This window comes from Marmota marmota, unplaced genomic scaffold (assembly GCF_001458135.2).
Source record: "Marmota marmota marmota unplaced genomic scaffold, marMar, whole genome shotgun sequence".
In the NCBI taxonomy this organism is placed as follows: domain Eukaryota; kingdom Metazoa; phylum Chordata; class Mammalia; order Rodentia; family Sciuridae; genus Marmota; species Marmota marmota.
Window position 1 is genome coordinate 42,957,240 of NW_026000229.1, and position 18,501 is coordinate 42,975,740.

At 39.8% G+C, this 18,501-nt stretch overlaps 1 long non-coding RNA gene across 2 annotated transcripts in view; it reads right to left on the reverse strand.

Annotated features, from left to right (window-relative positions):
• Positions 1-3,646: 3,646 nt before the first annotated feature.
• The window catches only part of LOC125613284, an 84,332-nt gene continuing 69,477 nt past the window's right edge, over positions 3,647-18,501 (reverse strand). Inside the window, exons 3-7 of one of the 2 annotated variants that reach the window (XR_007343787.1) lie at positions 15,127-15,319; positions 5,678-5,775; positions 5,395-5,501; positions 4,507-4,563; positions 3,647-3,922 (exon numbers count right to left, since the gene is read on the reverse strand). This is a non-coding gene — a long non-coding RNA (uncharacterized LOC125613284). The remainder of the gene's footprint in view (positions 3,923-4,506; positions 4,564-5,394; positions 5,502-5,677; positions 5,776-15,126; positions 15,320-18,501) is intronic. The other variant, XR_007343788.1, reaches the window with a different exon arrangement.

An 18,501-nucleotide genomic window follows, 5' to 3' on the forward strand; every position in this document is an offset into this window, starting at 1 on the left:
CAGGCTGTCTCATTCCAAGGAGGCCCATGCTACCCCAACATGCCCCTAGGCTGCTTTGCTATCTTAGAGAGGGTCACTCTAACTCTGGCCCCTCATTCCTAAAATGTAGTCTTATAGAGGTCCCAGTGTAAGGCCTGGAATATTTTTTGGAACTACCCTCCTTGGCAAGTACTGAACTCAGTTGTCTCCATAATATTAAGAAACTGCCTAAAATTCAGTATACTATTTTGACTCTGTTTTGTAAGCCTCTTCTTCTCTTATACAACTTAAATAGTAAATAATGGAGAAACTATTGCTGGTGTTGGACTCATAGCTTTGCATTCCTTTTCTCTCTGGCATCTTGATGCTGTAAGACTTAATTGCCTTGGCAGCTTCAAACTTCAAATTTTCCAAGCCCTGTCAAATTACCAAATTTTTCATTTCTTGGGTGTTTTTCCTACACCAACTCTTTCCAGTAGCCCTTACAGGTGAAGTATTGGGCAAAATGTGGAATTCCTGACTAATCACCCCAAGAAGCTTCCCTTCTCTCAAGTTTCAACTATCTTGACATCTTTCTGGTGATTTCCAGAAGATTTTTTTCTTTAATTATATTCTGTATGTTTGAATTCATCTTGGTGAGCACGTGGGTCAGGCAATTCCATCTGGCTAAGCTGAACCACATAGAGAAACAGTGGCTTGATGCTTGATTGTGCCTCCTTTTATAATGTCTCATTTCTATTAGGGACCCATAAGTCTCTGCAGAATTGCCCTTAAGGATCAGCGTGGTCAAGCCCTACCTTTTTTGGGTAACTCTTGGTTCTTCTTTTCACTCAGGAAGCTCTAGACCATACCTGCAGAGACTGTTTCTCTGATCTACAACCAGTCTTGAAAATAAGACCCTCAGGGTTAGCCCTTGGTCTGCAGCTTCAGGTTACCCTTCTGCTGGTGGGGCTCAGAGTACTCAGAGCATTTGCACTGACAAGCACAGTCCCAGGTTTTGATGGAGCAGGGAACCTTGATGGAGCAGGGAGCCAGAGTAGCAGGCTCAGAGGTCAGTACGGCACCAAAGACAAGACTTCCAGATAAATATGAAGTATGTCTCCCACTCATTTGGTATTGACCATATGTGAAATGCTGTGTTTTTTCACATGCTTTATCTTCATTTGCTCTTTTCAATTATTCCAAGATGTGGGTTTTACTTCAAAATCTCCCTTATTTGTCTAAAGTCACCATCAATAAATGAGATAACTGTGATTTGAACTTTAACACAAAACTCTATCTTTTCTAAACTGCTTGTTATATTTATAAAACCTGGCCTGAGAACTGACTTAAGAGTTGGATTCCGTGTTATCTGTGATGATATTAGCAGAGTTGCTTTATACATTGAGCATACCATATGATCCTAATCCTCTCTAATCCTGACCCTACTCCTCTCCACTAGATGGAGGTGACAAATACTGGTCAGTGTTTCACTCATCACACCTATGAGTTCTTCTTCAGGCATTTCCTCTTTGGTTGAGTCACCATGCTTATTAATTTATTTACATCATTCTTATGTAAATTTTTAAAATTTTACTTATGAATACAGGATCAGATAATTCTCCATTGACACTCATTCCTAATTTGTACTGTAGCAGGGTTTAGGATGGGGCTATGTGCTCATGATCATTTTATTGTTCATTACAAGAAGACTCAGTAATCTTCTAGCACCAGAAGAAAAACCAAACAAATGCTATGTCATCTAGCAGGATGTAGAGTTATACTGCTTCCTCTTGTCAGCTCTGCTTATATAATTCAGAAGAAGAGCACTCACCACTGTTTAACAGCCTCCACAGAGCGGGCCTGAATGTGCAGCGCCCTGCCAAGTTTCTCATTAGTTATGGAGAAAAGCCATTTGTATTCTGAAATTGCATATCAGCCAGGCAATCACCACACAGAAATAGCCCCCATGAAAAGAAAGCAGTGCTATATTTGAAGCCTTAATCATGTGTATTTATAGACCTGAGTTTAGTTCTATTTGGAAATTTTCACATTATACAGTAACATTGTGATTACTAAGATCCTCAGAGGGTGAGGGAATAAGACGTCTGATCTACTTAAATTTTCAGAGTAATGGAAAGTTAGTTATAAAGAATTTTTCTGTTCACCCTAGGCTGAGTGCCTTTCAACAACTGCTTTGGATCATAACCTCATAAGATTAGACAGCCACCTATGAGGAACAGGAGATGGAAGAGTAGGGAAGTGTTTTCTCAACTGATGTGAAATTGGTACATAAAGATCTATCATTAAGATTCAGTGTGATGGCATGGGACCCTTCCTCACATTAAAATGAAAATCACTTGGGCTAGTTAGCATGTTATACGTACTGGTATCTTAGGACTTGGTGCTCATAAGTTCATCAGGACATTTCCCAGAAAAGATAGAGGGTAACTGGGTTGACAGAGCAGTTTAGCCAGGCCCGATGGCAGACAGTTTGCCCTTCTTTGATGCCACACATTCCTGTTCTTCCATGACTCGTCCCCTTGTAAACTCAGCACTTGCAGAATGGCACATTGTTGTCTCCATAGCACCTGCTTTTACAATGTTCACTGTCCCCCCCTCCCATTCACCTGAGCTGCTGAGAGAAGGCCCTAGCAAACATGCACTTGGAGGAAGGGAAAGAGTGAGAAATTTGGATAACTAGAGAAGAGTGTTCCAGGCAGAGCCAGCAGCTGTGAAGGGCCCCTGACCAGAACTGGCCTAGGGTGTTCGGGGGCGGGCAGTAGAAGGAAAAGAGGGAGACAGGAACTGGTTTTGACATTTTCTTTTTTTTTAATATTTTTTAGTTGTAAATGCATCTTTTATTTATTTACATGCTGTGCTGAGAATCGAACCCAGAGCCTCACGCATGCCAGACAAGTGCTCTACCACTGAGCCACAACTCCAGCCCCTGGTTTTGACATTTTCTACTGTTCAAATGTGAGCTGTTCAGATTGCTTTTGACTTCTTTTTCTGCCGCTCTGCCCTGGTCTGCTGAGTGCTCTGAAACTCAGAGCACTTCCTCTGTGTGACTTCCTCTCCATTCCATCAATAACTGCATGGATCAACTCCTCCCAGCTGGTCTGCCTGCCTCAAGGCATTTCCTTCCCAAAATCTGTTCTCCACATTGCAACACTAGAATTAGCCTTCATGTCCCATATCTGGCCATGTCGTTCCCCACTTGCACATGCTCAGTGGCTCCCCCATTACACATGCCAGTACTGGTATCCATGAGAGATTTCTGCAAAGATGGACAAGTTCTGCAATCTGTGCCACCCAGAGTCCACATACAATTTAAATGTGGCTAGTGGGACTGAGAGACTGAATTTTAAATTGCGTTTAATTTTAGATGATTTAAATCACTACATGTAGCTAGTGACTATATATAATAGTATACAGCATAGCATTTCTGTAATTTTTGATGTTTTAGGGAAGCCATATTTCCCTGTGAGTGTCTAATGAAGGCTTCATTTTCCTTTAAAAATCCAGTAATGTGCTTAGTGGTAGAGAGCTTGCCTAGCATTTACAAGGCTCTGGGTTCAATCCCTAGCTCTGAAAACAGTTTAATCACAATATTTTGCCTAGAATTCTAATGGTTTATGATTCCATGGAGCCCATCCAACCATGTATTCCTACTTAAAAACCCCTAGTTAGAAAGTAAAGCCCATGCCCATTTCTAGGACTGCAAAATTTAGCACATCAAGAATGACCTTGGTCTTGAGCAAGTTTGGACAAGTGATTGTTTTAAGCTACAGGAAGCTGACGAGTTCGAGAAATCAGTGATGATCAAGGAAGGAGGCCAGGGCTGTATCATAGCAGGTCCGTATTAAATATCAGGTGGCAGAGCATCAATCATTGAAGAGAGCGAGAACAGATTGGAAACGCGGTGCCAAGTGGGGCAAGTCAGCATCCTACACACTGGAGCCTGTGAATGAAGTATGGTTGTACTAGTGCTGGGACACATGAATCAACTTATAGGGATGGAGCCAGATGAGAGTAGCCACATCTCATGTGCTTTGTACTGATATCACACGGGGGCAGCATGCCAGTTCACCTGTTTCCCAAATACAGCATGTTTCCATATGGTTATTCATATGGCTTCTTTTGCTAAAAGAGCTTTCTGACTGACCCATCAAAATTCTGATTCTTCAAGGCCTACCTCTTATCCTCTAGGATAATTCCTTCACTTCCTTTCCTTATGAAATCACTCACTTTTCAGCTGTGCTGTCCACTGACACCTCTCCTAGGCTCCATGTGGGTTTCTGGTTCTAGCGTCAGACAGGCCTAAATGACAAGATGCTCTCCCACTGGCTACCTGACTGAAATTTAACCACCTTGCTTTAGTTTCCTCCTCTGTATAATCAGGATAGTGGTACTGTATTAGTTAGCTTTCCATCACTGGGGCAAAATAGCCAACTTAAAAGAAGGAAAGGTGTATCTCGGTTTTTTTAACTCATGTTGGCATAGTACATCATGGAAGGGATTGCATGGCAGAGAGCACCTGCTTACCTCAAGAGGGAGACAGGAACTGGTTTTGACATTTTCTTTTCTTTCTTCTTTTGATGGCTGAGAAGTAAAGAGAGGAAGGAGGTTCCAATATTCCTTTCAAGGACACAACCCCAATGACCTAGGCCTTACATCCTAAAGGTTTTACCACCTCCCAGTAGTGGTACTGACAACTAAGGTTTTAATACATAAGCCCTTGGGGGACACTTCACATCCAAACTATAACATAGACCTTCTTTGAAGGGCTGCTATAATGTTCAAATATGTTGAGATATGGGAATTGACTAGTGTGCTGCCAGGCTCATAATGGAATACCATGATCATCATCCATCATCTGAATGGCATCACTATCCTATAATTAGTTGCTTATGGATGCTCCTGTCTCCACATTAGGTTGGATTCCAAAGCAGCTTTCCTGTTTCAAGCAGGCTAGAAACCACCTTATAGGGAAGAAGCATATGGCTTAGTTTGCTAATCAGAAAAGTTCCAGGAATCACTTATTTAGCCAAAAATGTTTAGGTAGCCCTGCCGTGTATCACATCCTTTCATCAAATAGAACAATAGAATAATAAAAAGTTAATATTTTTGACCTGTTTTGTGTGGTTTGAAATGTGCTAAAAGATCTGACCAGAATGTTACTTCTCAGTCCTGACATTATCCAAATCCTCTGTTTTTATTTATTTATTTTTTTTTTGAGAGAGAGAATTTTTTAATATTTATTTTTTAGTTTTCTGCAGACACAACATCTTTGTTTGTATGTGGTGCTGAGGATCGAACCCGGGCCGCACCCATGCCAGGTGAGTGCGCTACCGCTGAAGCCACATCCCCAGCCCCCCAATCCTCTGTTTTTGACACACATTGGTTTAGCTGACCAGTGCTAGGAAACAGTACCTTGAGAAAGGAAGACACAGAGCAGGTACAGTCTGCGGGCCCAAAGACTTAAGATGCTGTTGTTGCTGCTGCTGCTTCTGCTGGCAATGGTGATGGTGGTGGAGAAGCTGGTAATGATGATGATATTTATCAATATTTTATTATGTACCATCTGTATATGTGTTTTACAGATGACTAGATTTGTTACTCATAAGGACCCCATGGTACTAGACATTTCCTATTATGTAAATAATGAAACTGAAGTTTAAAGAAATTAAGAAACACAACCAAGGTTTACACTTACAACCTGTAAGAGTGGGAGTCAGGATTTGAACCAGGATCTTTGAGCATAGGGCCTGCACTGACACATGGAAGTACTCCTCAGAAATATGGATCCTGGGCCTAGGGACAGGAGAGGGGGATGACTGGTATGTGCAGTTCTTTGCTACCAGGAAACAAGACAGCGGGTGGGAGAGAGGCCTTCTGAGACAATAGGTGACGCAGCATCCATGTTTGTCTATTATTGAGATACATGTGGAGGGTGAGCTGGCCCACTCTGGCCTCTTGAGGTGAGTGAAAGCCTTCACTTGGTTTCTGGAAATGTATTTTTAGTGCGTGGTGGTGCCTTGACAGATCCTCACATGTCACTGCTGGACAATACATCTATCCTTTGGCACCACTGGCAGCAGCACTGAGTGACAAAATTTATTATAGTAGCATTCACTCCCTAAACCTAAGGTGTGGTTAAAACATTGCTGTTTTTATTAGTAAAACACATAATGGGTTCACTCACATGAGTTCTGAAGAAAGAAATCCAGTTCCTCCTTGATCTTTTTGCATTTTTATTTTTATTTTTATTTTTTTAGAAATGACTAGAGACTTGGCTTCCAAAAAGGATGAATGACTGCCTGCTGCTGACTCACTGCTCAGCTGTGACTGCCTCTGGCCAAGAGGGAGGCTCAAAGAGCATCCACAGAGGAGCCGCCTCCTAGCCCTTTCTGTTTCACATCAACATTCACTACAACCTCCCAGGGTCCTGGGTTTTAAGCTTCTCACTGCCCTCCCCAGATCAATCCCACTCCCCTTGACCCCACTGACCTGTTTTCTCTTCCCAAACCTAGACTCTTCAATCCTCAATGGGACATGCTGCATTTCTCCCCTCTCTTCCCCTGTCCATTCCAACTCAGCACAAAAGAAATGTTTTCATCCTTTTTGTCTGATATTATAGAGAAGGTACCTAATGGTATTTTAGACTGAGAAATCCTAAAGCACAAAGTCTAAATTCTAGCAACCTTGACTTAACCAGACCTTTCTGGGCCATTCCAGTCCTAAGCTGCTGGTTAAATCCTTCCTGAAGCTTTGAATGAAAAACTTTCTCACTGAAACAACTGAAATTTGATTTTGGAGATATTGATAGAAACCTTCACATGTGAGAGAGCTGTTAGAAAGCTCCTGAGCTGTGGTTATCTGCTCGGTGTAGTGACCCAAGTGTCCTAGGTTGTTTTTATCTGTATTTTTTCCCTCAGGTCTGGGAAGCTAGCGTGGCCCTACTCAGCAGAGGCAGTTTACCTCTTTCACATGCCCACTTACTCAGAGTATCTGAGGATACTAGCTGTCCTGCAGCTTTATACCTTGCCTAGGGTCAGCATCAATCATTACCTAGCATCTTAGTTCATTTTCTAAGATGCGTAATCTCTAATAAAAACAACTTTATATCTTATAGTTTGGGGGCTGGGAAGTCCAAGGCTAAAGGGCTCCATCTGGTAAAAGCTTGCATGCTGGTGAGAATTTCAGAGTGTACACAGCACAGGGCATTACATGATGGGGAGGCTCATACAAGAGACAGACGCAAATTAGCTTTTATAGTAGACCCACTCACCCTGGAGATAAACACATTAATCCATGATGGTTAGTCCATTAACCCATCAACCCATGAATGGATTAACCCATTCATGAGGACAGAACCCTTGTAACCTGATCACCTTATAAAGGTCCCATCTGATCCTACCTCTTACTACCTCTCAATGGGGATTCAATTTTAATATGAGTTTTGGAAGGGACATTCAAACCATAAAGTTTAGTGAGCCCCAAACTCTCTAAATGCAGTGATGGGCATTGTAAAATCTTAAAGATGAGGAATTTTTGCTTGGGTGTCTTAGCTTCCCCCAAGCATTTAATCCTTTTAAAATTCATTCATTCATTTCCATATCTAGAGAGTCAAATTATGCCATTTGTAGACTACTATTATAGACTTCTATAATTACCATCTTTTAAAGAAGGAAAAGAGAAAACAAGCTGGTCCCTCTCATAGCTCCTCATCACTTCATACTGCTTACAGAGTAATTCATACAGTTTTGAAAGTAAATTAATTAAGAAGAAGTTTTGTGTTATTGTTGACTGGAAGAAAGGGCAAGGTGTTATACAAAAGCATCTTCAGACACAGCAAGACTTTTATAAGAAAAACAGACAGTAAACCTTTTCCATATATTTTCCCAGGAAAACTGAATGAAAGCTATCTTCCCCAGCTACAAAACAAAACAAGAGCCAGCACCTCTGTTAGAGACTGGAGAAGTGTTCAGATGAACAAGTAAAACTCAGGGCTTGAAGGTAGTCTAAGTAAATGCCTTCTGGGAAGGTAAAATCTTGAAACTATGAAAAGGCCACAGTGGTGAGAGAAGAAATGACAGTGACACTTTGCACCTTGAAGGTAAGACCAGTTCTATTCCTTGTCCACACTGATGAAGGATGACCAATAGCCTCTTAATGAGCAGAACATGAAACCGATGCCAGAATCTTCTCTATTCCCTTTAAGTATGGTAGAATGTGGGTTGCCATTCTCAGAGAATCTCTTGCCATTATCATCAAGTTTTGTTTCAAATAACCCTTTAAAGCATAATTCTATGTGAATATCTGGATAGTTCCTCCCTGCTATTGTCTAAATGTTGGTGTGCTCCCAATATTCACATGTTGAAACTTAATCCCCAAAGAAATAGTATTAAGAGGTGGGGCCTAAAGCAAATGACTAGGTTATGAGGGCTGTGCTCTCATAAATGTGATTAATGGCCTTTTAGAAGAGGTTGAAATGCATGCCCTAGCTCCTTTGTCTCCTTCTGCCATGTGAGGGTGTAGCAAGAGATACCATCTATAAAGCAGAGGGTACATCCTTACCAGATACTAAATCCACTGGCACCTTGATTGGGAACTTCCCAGCCTCCAAAGCAGTGATAAGTAAATTTCTATTATTTATAAATTACCCAGTTTAAGGCATTTTGTTATAACAGCCTGAATGAACTGAGACATACCCCGTTGTTGATTCTGATACCCAGAGCATCCTAAGCACAGGAAATAGCCATCTCCTGTTCCTTTATCCCCTAGGAACTCTGTCTTAACAAGGCCTGTTTCCATCTGGACATATTGTTCCCATGTAATCCCCCTGCATAGCAATGTTCTCCATTCTGTCATATGTAGGCCATTTCAAAAAGACACAGAAGTTCATATGACTCTTGTGGTAGAGTGATTCCATAAGTGGCCTACATTTTCTGTGCTCATCGGTAGTGTTTCCCATACTGAAACTCTGGGATAGGTCATTACTAAGTAGTTTAAATTAAAAATGTGATATTCATTTAACATTAAACAACATTATTATCAGTTCCCCACATGAAAGGGAAAAAAAAGAAAACAAAAATATGCTCGTCTTAATAGATAAAGAAAGATATTTAATGATTTTAATACCCTTTCATGGTAAAACTCTCAGGAAACAAGGTAAAATTGTGGGTTGACCAGAGCTCTCATACTTTGCTTATGAGATTGTAGGTTATTTCAATAACTTTGGGAAACATTTTGGAAGTTTCTTAAGTTAGACACATACCTAATTTATTATCCAGCAAATCTATGTTTAGGTAATTAACCAAGAGAAATGAAAACAAAATGCAGAATGACTTGTGTAAGAATGTGTATAACACTTTCATTCAAATATCCAAAATAGAAACAACCATTAGACAAACATTCCATTTATACAATGGAATATAACACAGTAATAAATAGGAATGAATTATTGAAACATACAATATCATGTTTGAATTTCTTAGAATATTATGTTAGAAATACCTCAGGCCCATAAACTGTAAAACTTTCACTCATTCCCCTTAAATTAGACATCACGATGGATTAGTTTCATTTTAACCTGTGACACAACATAACTGCACTGTCATGTGTTTAGTGGTTTTATCTTGGGGGGTATGCTTCCACTCACCATTGGCCATCAGAGGCCCGGATGCAGTCTATTCAATTGTAGCTAGCTCAGGTGCCAAATAAGAGTGAAAGTGACCCCATGTCTTTGTGGTTAGTTGAGAACAATCAACTGTTGATGAAATGGTAAAATGCCTGAGCAAGCATTAGACTGTAATCTAAAGACAGAGGTCCAATCCTCTTTTCACTAAGTCCTGAGGTGAATAATATATTGAATTGCAAATTCAAAGGAGCAACTTCAACTTTGCTGGGGCTTCTCCCGCCTTTTTTTCTTATGGTAAGACATAGTACATTATATGTTAATCAACATTAATGCTCAACCCCATGCATAAAGCATGTACAGTCAACACTCACATGCCACATAAAACATTACATTCTTACTTCCAATAAACTCACACCCTAGAGTAGTGTAACTATAGTAATAACTGTAATAACTAATATAGGGTGAAAGAAGCTATACACAAAAGAATAACTGAATACATATAAAATTCTGGAGGGTGATTTTAGGTATGGGAACAATAATTGCCTGTGGATGTAAAGATTGACTAGAAGAGGGATTGAGGAAACTTTCCCAGGCACTAAAGATGCCCTATGTCTTGACTGGGGGTATTGATTTCAGGGATATATACGTTTTTCAAAATTCATCAAGTCATGTACTTAAAATCTGTACATATCAGATTTATAATTCTAAAAGTTTACAGAATTTTAAGTTGGCATAAAAGAGGTCACCATTATGGATATCTGATTTCTAGAATAAAATCATCAGAAACACATTCTTCTCAGGATTCTCAAACTTTCCTTTGTTTCTAGCATCTGTGGATTACCTCATTGGACAGAGACTTGCAGGGAAAAAAAAGTGTTCACAGCTTTATTTGATTTGGCATTTCTAGCTGTTTGCTATAGGATAGTTTAAAATAACCCTATTATTCTGTGCTGGCACCAGAAGTCTTTACCTTCTCTAGGGATTCTGTCTAGGGTACATAGTTAAGTATTATCAGTTGCCTCTCTCTCAGTCCCATACCTGAATATTGTTAACTGAGCCACATGCTTCCCTATAAAGCATTGAAAAAGAAAGCAGAAAACGTGGACACAGAAACCAACATCTCCTTTGGGAGGCCGACAAATGGCTATGTCATCTTCTATTCTTGTTTATCTTTTATCTTCTGCCTTGTATTTTTCACCCATGTTTAAGAGCCATGTTGAATTTCCCTCAAAATGTTACATCTAACCTGTTTATTGAGTTTTAGTGCTTGGTCCTAAATAATTAAAATTAAATAAGTCAACACAAAGGATCCAAGTTTTATTTGTGGTTAATTTAAATGCTTCTAAACACAATGAAAACCAAATTTAGGATCACTGCGGCTATTTACTCTGAACGATCTTGTGTACACGCAATGTTTAGAAGCTCTTCATCTACATGGGGAATTTCCTGGCTCCTGTGATTTTAAACTTCCCACGATATCATTGCACTAAAACTCTCATTTGTGCTAAAATATTTAAAACAGGGAAAAATGGCACCAAACAGTGAGAGGAGTACCATATACCACATATGTGAGAAGGGTGCTTCTACTGGTGGGCGTGTTAATCGGGATGTGAGTCTGCGGTCTTTATTGTGATAGATCCACAGATGATGGAGGGAAATACATTGAAATATGTATACAAAAGCTCATGAGAAAAAATGTTATATATGCACATATATTTTATGAGAAAATTGTACTTTGTAGATTCTAATATATACCTTCTATTTTCACACAACTATATGAATATTTTATAGAATGACTTCTATAAACATCTATTTCCCCAAACATCTATTATGGAATCAGTAGTATAATTTTACAATTGATAACCTCCTCATTACAGAAGTGCTTCATTCACATGCAGAGAGTTGGAACTTCAGCAGGGAAGAGTGACATCCGGTATGCCTTTTCTCAGGAACCCAGATGTTCAGACCTCCAAAATGAGAATCTTTCACAAAATCAATATTTTCTGTTTGTCAAGTAATTTTCTGGGAACTACTTCAAATATGCTTTCCAAATAACACAAACTTCTAATAAAGTTGAGAAATATTTATTTTAATTAAAAAATACACCTTAAACACAGTTGAATTGTTTTGGTCAAAGTGTCAAAGAAGTGCTAACTTAATAAAAATGGAACCATTTTTATAATATTCTAAGATTCATCAATTGAATGCCTCTACTGAAGGGTAGAAATGAGGAAATGCATTTTAAAACTTGGGGAAACTTGGAGAGTAAATCTTCCATCTTTTGTTGAGTCTGTTTTATAGTAGAAAACAGTGTCTTGCACACAGTTGATATCCAAGTATATATTTAATGATTGCAAGTTTTTAGTAAACTGTATTTATCTGTCAAAAAACAGAATAATTTCAATCTTTACATAAAAAAGTATATGATGTTAATAATTTACCTAGTAGAGATATGATCTGAGAGTCACTTTGTAAAATCTCTTTGTACTATTAACCATTACATTAAAGTGCAGACACAGCTTAAAATTCTTAAATGAATGCATGCTGAGAGATGCACTTGGAAGACCTAAGCACTTGGCCCCTTATCTCAAGGTTCATTTCTTCCCTTACTATTAGAAAGAGCTAATTACTTAGCTGTTGAAATCATAAGCCACACATTGATTTTTTTCTTTTAAATTTTGAGACAGGGTCTCACTAAGTTGCTTCTGGCCTCACTCAATTGCTGAGGCTGGTCTCAAACTTGTGATCCTCCTGCCTCAGTCTCCCAAGTTACTGGAATTACAGGCAAGCACCACCATGCCTGGCCCACACATTGATTTTTTAACTTTATAAGCTGATTCAGCAAAATAACAATAGCAAATAAATGTTTATTTAAATGATATGAAGTAAATTTGAAAACATTAAGTCAAAAATATAACTGTAGTAGAATGTAGGTGGTGGCTTTTTCTTATTTTAATTGTTAGCACTAACTGCCCCAAATACGTACCAAAATTAGCATAGCAGAAATAAGACCATATGCTAAAATGATTTAACTTCAGACCTCATTGTTTTAGACATAAATGTGGGAGATTTTTACCATATTACAAATAGAGGAAAAAATATGATGTCAGACTTTCAACAATGAGCCGACTGAGTGTTACAAGGTTGCAGAGAAAGTTTACTTGGATTCAAACATCCCTCTTCATCTATATCTTGCAAAGATGTGCATTTTCCAGTTCAACTCAGTCCATGAAGTTCCTCCCATATTTTCAAATTTTTCCAATAAGGAGGTAACTATTAACTTTTATTCCTCCCCAACTTCCACCTGATCTTTTGGTTTCATGGTTTTGTTATATTCCTGAAATATTTATGAAGCAAGTCAGAAATGCTTCTGATTCTCTATGTTGGGAAGCAGTAGATTCTAGTAGATAGTCCATAATCACAGTTACAGTTTTTACTAGAATTCATTTTTTTTTCAAGTTTTGTAGTCTATATTATGAGAATATTACCCTTTAACCAGGCTTGATAGACAGAAGCATATCCTGCAGAAATAGCATATCTCTCTTTTCTTTTATCCTAGACAAATGTTCTCCATTGTATAATTATCCACCTAACCATGGGTTTCCATATGTCTTAAATACCTTTGTGAAAATATAGCTCTAATTCTCTCAGACTTTTTTTTTATTTTTTAGTTGTAGTTAGACACAATACACTTATTTTATTTATTTATTTTTTTAATGTGGTGCTGAGGATCGAAACCAGTGCCTTGCACATGTGAGGCGAGTGCTCTACCACTGAGCCATAACCCCAGCCCCTCTCTCAGACTTTCAACATGTCCTCATTATGAATTTTGTTCCTCCAAGTCTACGATAGCTAAGAGATCATTTTGAATTCATTTGAATTTATTGTCCGCTAGTATAGGGAAAGACCACCCCAATGAGAAAAAACAGGCTGCAGCAAAAGGGTCATCCACCATCACTAGCATTTGGTGGAGACTCAAAGGCAGGGAGTAGGAGAGCTTTGCAGTGAAAAAAAAGAGAATGCTTCAGGTATGCCTAATTGGAGGTTCTTGGCATGAGAAAGCTGAAGTTAGGCTAACCAGAAGTGGGATTTTGTGTGTATGCATGTGTGTGGTACTAGGGATTGAATTCAGGGGTGCCCGATCATGAAGCTACATCCCTAGTCCTTTTTTATTTTTTATCTTGAGGCAGTGTCTTGTTAAGCTGCCTAGGCTTGTGATCCTCGTGCCTCAGCTTCCCATGATTACATGGGATGGTGCATGGTTACAGACATGCACCATCATGTCTGGCTGAGAAACAGGCACTTTATCTGACTGATTTGGGAAGCATATATATTTGTGTGTGTGTGTGTGTGTGTGTGTGTGTGTGTGTGTGTGTCTGTGTGGTGCTAGGGATTGAACCCAGGGCCTTGTGCATGAAGGCAAGCACTCTACCAACTGAGCTATATCCCCAGCCCCAGAAGCTCCATGTCTTCTTTATGTGAGTATTATTCCATCCAGTGCCTGTGAGTGATTCTTAAAAATAGACACACTTGTAATCCCAGCTACTAGGGAACCTGGGGCAGGAGGATTGTAAGTTTGAGGCCAGCCTCAGCAATTTAGCAAGGCCCACAGCAAATAAGGAAGACCCTGTCTCAAAACAAAAAATAAAAAGGGAAGAGGATATAGTTTAGTTGTAAAGTGCCCCTGACTTCAATCCCCAGTAGCAAAGAAAATATATAGTAATAATAATAATAAATATGACAGTTATTGACTAATTCCTGACCATTCTAGGCTGGATTACTAGAAGTCAAGGTTTTACTTCCTGAATTGGTAACTAGAGTTTGTGGGTCAGAGTTCTATTGTCATGTATGCTGTAACCACTGTCTCTTTGTACGTTCAGTCTCCCAAGTGTCAAAATTTTCTTTTAGGGCTGGGGATGTAGCTCAGTTGGTAGAGTGCTTGCCTTGCATGCACAAGGCCCTGGGGTTCAAAACCCAGCATCACACACACACACACACACACAGTTTATAGTAGCTACTTGGACTAGATCCAGGGATGACTGTAACTTGATGGACTCCCTAGGACCTGGCATAAGAGTTGGGGCAGCTAATGGAACATCCTGATATCTGTAGCCATATACATGGGAGACAGTGGACTCAGTGACATGCATAAGGAAACAGATGTGATGATCCAGACTTCCTTCAACTAACTTCTCAAGATTCAGTGAGATCATTATTGGGAAAGGTGAGCACATGTATGCAGTCTTATGATCCCTGCGTGGCCCCATAAGAATGAGCCTTGGACCCAGAGCACTTCCTTACCACAAGATAGTAGCATTCACAGCCTGTGTGAAGAATGCCTTTCCCTGTTTCTGACTCAGTAAGTAGTTCTGTGTTCTCTTAAGCCTGTGCATCACTTGCTATCTGGCTAACCCCACTATACTATATCTGTTTCTGGTAGGGAGAGAACTGGGTCTTGGGTTTGCAGAATGAAAAAAGCACATGCAGGTCATCATTCTGTGTCAGCTGATGGCCATGGGTACCTGATACACACTGTTGATCATACTCCATGTCTTCTTTATGTGAGAATTGTTCCATCCAGTGCCTGTGAGTCTTGTTTTTCTAGTGACGTTGAATCAGAGAATGAGTTGACATCCCATGATAACTGTGAAGTAACACTTCTCCTTTGGAGGTGATAACAGGTGTCCCTTGCTCAACATCTGTCATCAAGGAAATCTGTATAGAAAGAGGGGACCCAGGAATGAGAATAAGGTCCAAGATAAGGGTTAAACCCCAGTTTCTGGAATACTACCAGACACAGAATAGATAAACGAGTGAACAGAAAGACTGAGAAAAAAAATGCAGAATGCACATCCTTATCCTGCAACCTATGAAGATAAGAACTAGCACTGGGTCTGGGGTATAAATTTCCAAGGATCAAGGCCAGAATTCAGACACCATTAATAGAACAAGGGTATAAGATTTTACTTGTCCCTGATCTACTCTAAACTCTTTATAATTAGAAATTAAATGGTCCCCATGATTAGAACTTAAAGAAATTGTGACTGCCTAGCAGACAATGTCACAAGCCATGGCCTCTGCCATCAGGCCTGGTGTCCACCTCCCTGCAGGAGACCCTTGGGATTGAATTGCTTGGGTTATTCTTCCTCTCAGAGCTCCTCCTTCTCTGCCTAAACACACATCCTTGATGTCTTTCCAGCGTCTTTCTGTGCCTGCAGGGGCATTCTTAGGTCCTCAGTTCCCTGACACCTCTTCTTCAGTGTTCCCCCTCACACCTTCCCTTGGCCTTAACTCAACCTGATCTACCCACCCACCTCCAGGTCTTCTCCACCGGCCCTTCTGAGTAACACATGCTCCTTCTCTCACACTTCCCCAGAATCTTCTTTTTATGCATGTTATCATTGCTACTCCTTCATCTTGTAACAAGGTTCCTGCTTTAAGCTGATTCCTTTTTAGCTATGGCACCCTCTACACTTCCTCTAAAGCCATCATGTCACAGTTGATATTCTTTCATATCTTCCAATTTCTCTTAAGATAAAGACCAACATCTCTCACAAGGCCCTGTAAGGCTGTATGTGAACTGGACCTTGCCACCAGCACCCATGGAGAATAAATAAATCCCCATTATGCCTCTGGCTTGATGTCACAGTTAGTTTATCTTTAATCTAAGTGAACATGCTCTCTACCTCCAGGTCTAGAGGCTCCACCTCAGAGACTTGAGCCATTCCATCATTCATCCAACAAGTATTCATCAAGAGTATACCACTCATGGGATTTTGAGGTAGATACTGAGGATGTGGCAATAAAACAGCAGATGTGGTTCTTGCTCCTCAAGGAAGTAAGATCCCATCCCAGTGTTGCTCAAATCACCCTGAGGTCCACTTAAAGCCCAAATGCTGGGCCCTACCCTCAAAGTCTCTGGTCCAATACATCTAAAGAATCTGTATTCCTAACAAGGTCCCAGGTCATGTTGATGCTGTTGGTCCAGGGACCACCCTCTAAGAACTCTTGCTCTTGGCAGAGCATACAGGTAAAATATAATTAATTAAACATTATTATAGAAAAAATTATATTGTTAACTTAGATACTGAGGACAAGCACAGGATAATACAGTCTACATTAGCAAAAGTTTTTCTTGAACTTTCATGGAGCTGAATCTTGGGAATGAACTAGAATTAGGTGTACAAAAAAAGATGGAGGAGATTCTAGGCAAGTAGCCTCTGTGAAGGCTCTAGGGTGGGGGTTAGATGCATTTAGGGAATTAAAAGAAGGCCCTGGCCAGAGGACAGAAAAAGAATGAGAACGTGAGCTCAGGTAGTTAGTTGGACCAGGTGGTGTTTGCTGCTATCCCTAAAATAGTGCTTTGGCACTCAGGGTGCAAGTGAGACTACATCCTAGGAAGATTATTTTAAAAATTAATGCCCAGAAATTTGGATTTAATTGATCTAAGAGGGGGGGCTAGGTTTTGGTAAGTTAAAAAAAGAAAATCTTCCCAGATAATTATACTTGATAATCCAAAGTTGAGACTCTAGAAAGATCTGCAAAACTTATCTTTTGCACCCCTGCTTCAAAGGACTTGTTTCTTTTCCAAGTAGTTGGATATGCTCTTCTGTTTGTGGTTGAATTTTCACTATGTCGTCTTACTTAAAGTGTTTTGTTGTGTTTGTTTGTTGGGAGTGTAAGCATTAGAGAGAAGTACTATGTCTCATGTAGTTGACTATTTCCCATAGAGCTTAGTTTTCATGATTGAACCAAGAGCTAATATAGAGTGTTCATTATTTTGTATGTTTACCAATAAGCTTCTGGTCTTCTCCCATCTCACTGCTTTAACAGAGACCAATGATCTTCCATTCTCTGCTCACACTGTCACTTGAGTCAATGCATACCTATTTATAAGACAAGGGAAGGGGAGACGGGAGCAGTGGACTGTGGAGCAGAGGACAGCATCCTGAGCAAGGAATTTTCCCATGGCCTCAAGAGTCTGTCCACATGGGAGGAAGAGAAAACCAAGGAGAGACACCTGTGGGTTGAGTATTTCCACACTCCACACCTGCTGCTTTATTTTGCGCTCACAAATGACAGGTATGATGGGTACCAATTCTCCATTTTTTTTCCACGAGGAAACCAAGAGTAAAAGAGTTTATATCACTTTCTTAAATTTATGTCACATTTTTACTCTGTGCTAGACACAGTATTAAATGTTTTCTTTTTTTAAATTTTTTGTTGCAAGGATCGAACCCAAGAGCACTTAACAACTGAGCCACATCCCCATCCCTTTTTTATATTTTATTTAGAGATAGTCTCTTGCTGAATTGCTTAGGGCCTTGTTGAGTTGCTGAAGCTGGCTTGGAATTTGTGATCCTCCTTCCTCAGCCTCCTAAGCCGCTGGGATTATAGGCATGTGCCTATAAGGGTTTGATAAAATAATTTCTATGAATAATTTTATCAAACCCTTAGAACTGCATCAGTTACCAAGAAACAGTTTTCAAGAGACAAATTAACCTCTCTGAACCCACTGAGTAAGAGGTAAATGAATTGGAAATCAGACAGGACCTTTGAAAAGGACCCAAATTCTGGGCTTTTAGTAGTAGGTAACAGACATACATGAGAAATGGGAACATGACGTTAAGGGGAAAATTCTATAAACTGACCCCTATATGCTTTATTTTTTTAAATCAACGTACTTGCATCCCTGCCTGGATTAAGTCAATAGGATATGTTACATTCCTCAGCAAACAACCTTTTATCTGTAGAAGAAATGCAGGCCTGAAATGCCAATAAGAATACAAGTTACCCTGAAGTGGGGGACTTTTGCGACCTTACACAGACCAGGTTCCAGAACTGGGGGAGATATGAATAATTCCCCCTAACTATAAAATCTAAAGGCCACACACCCC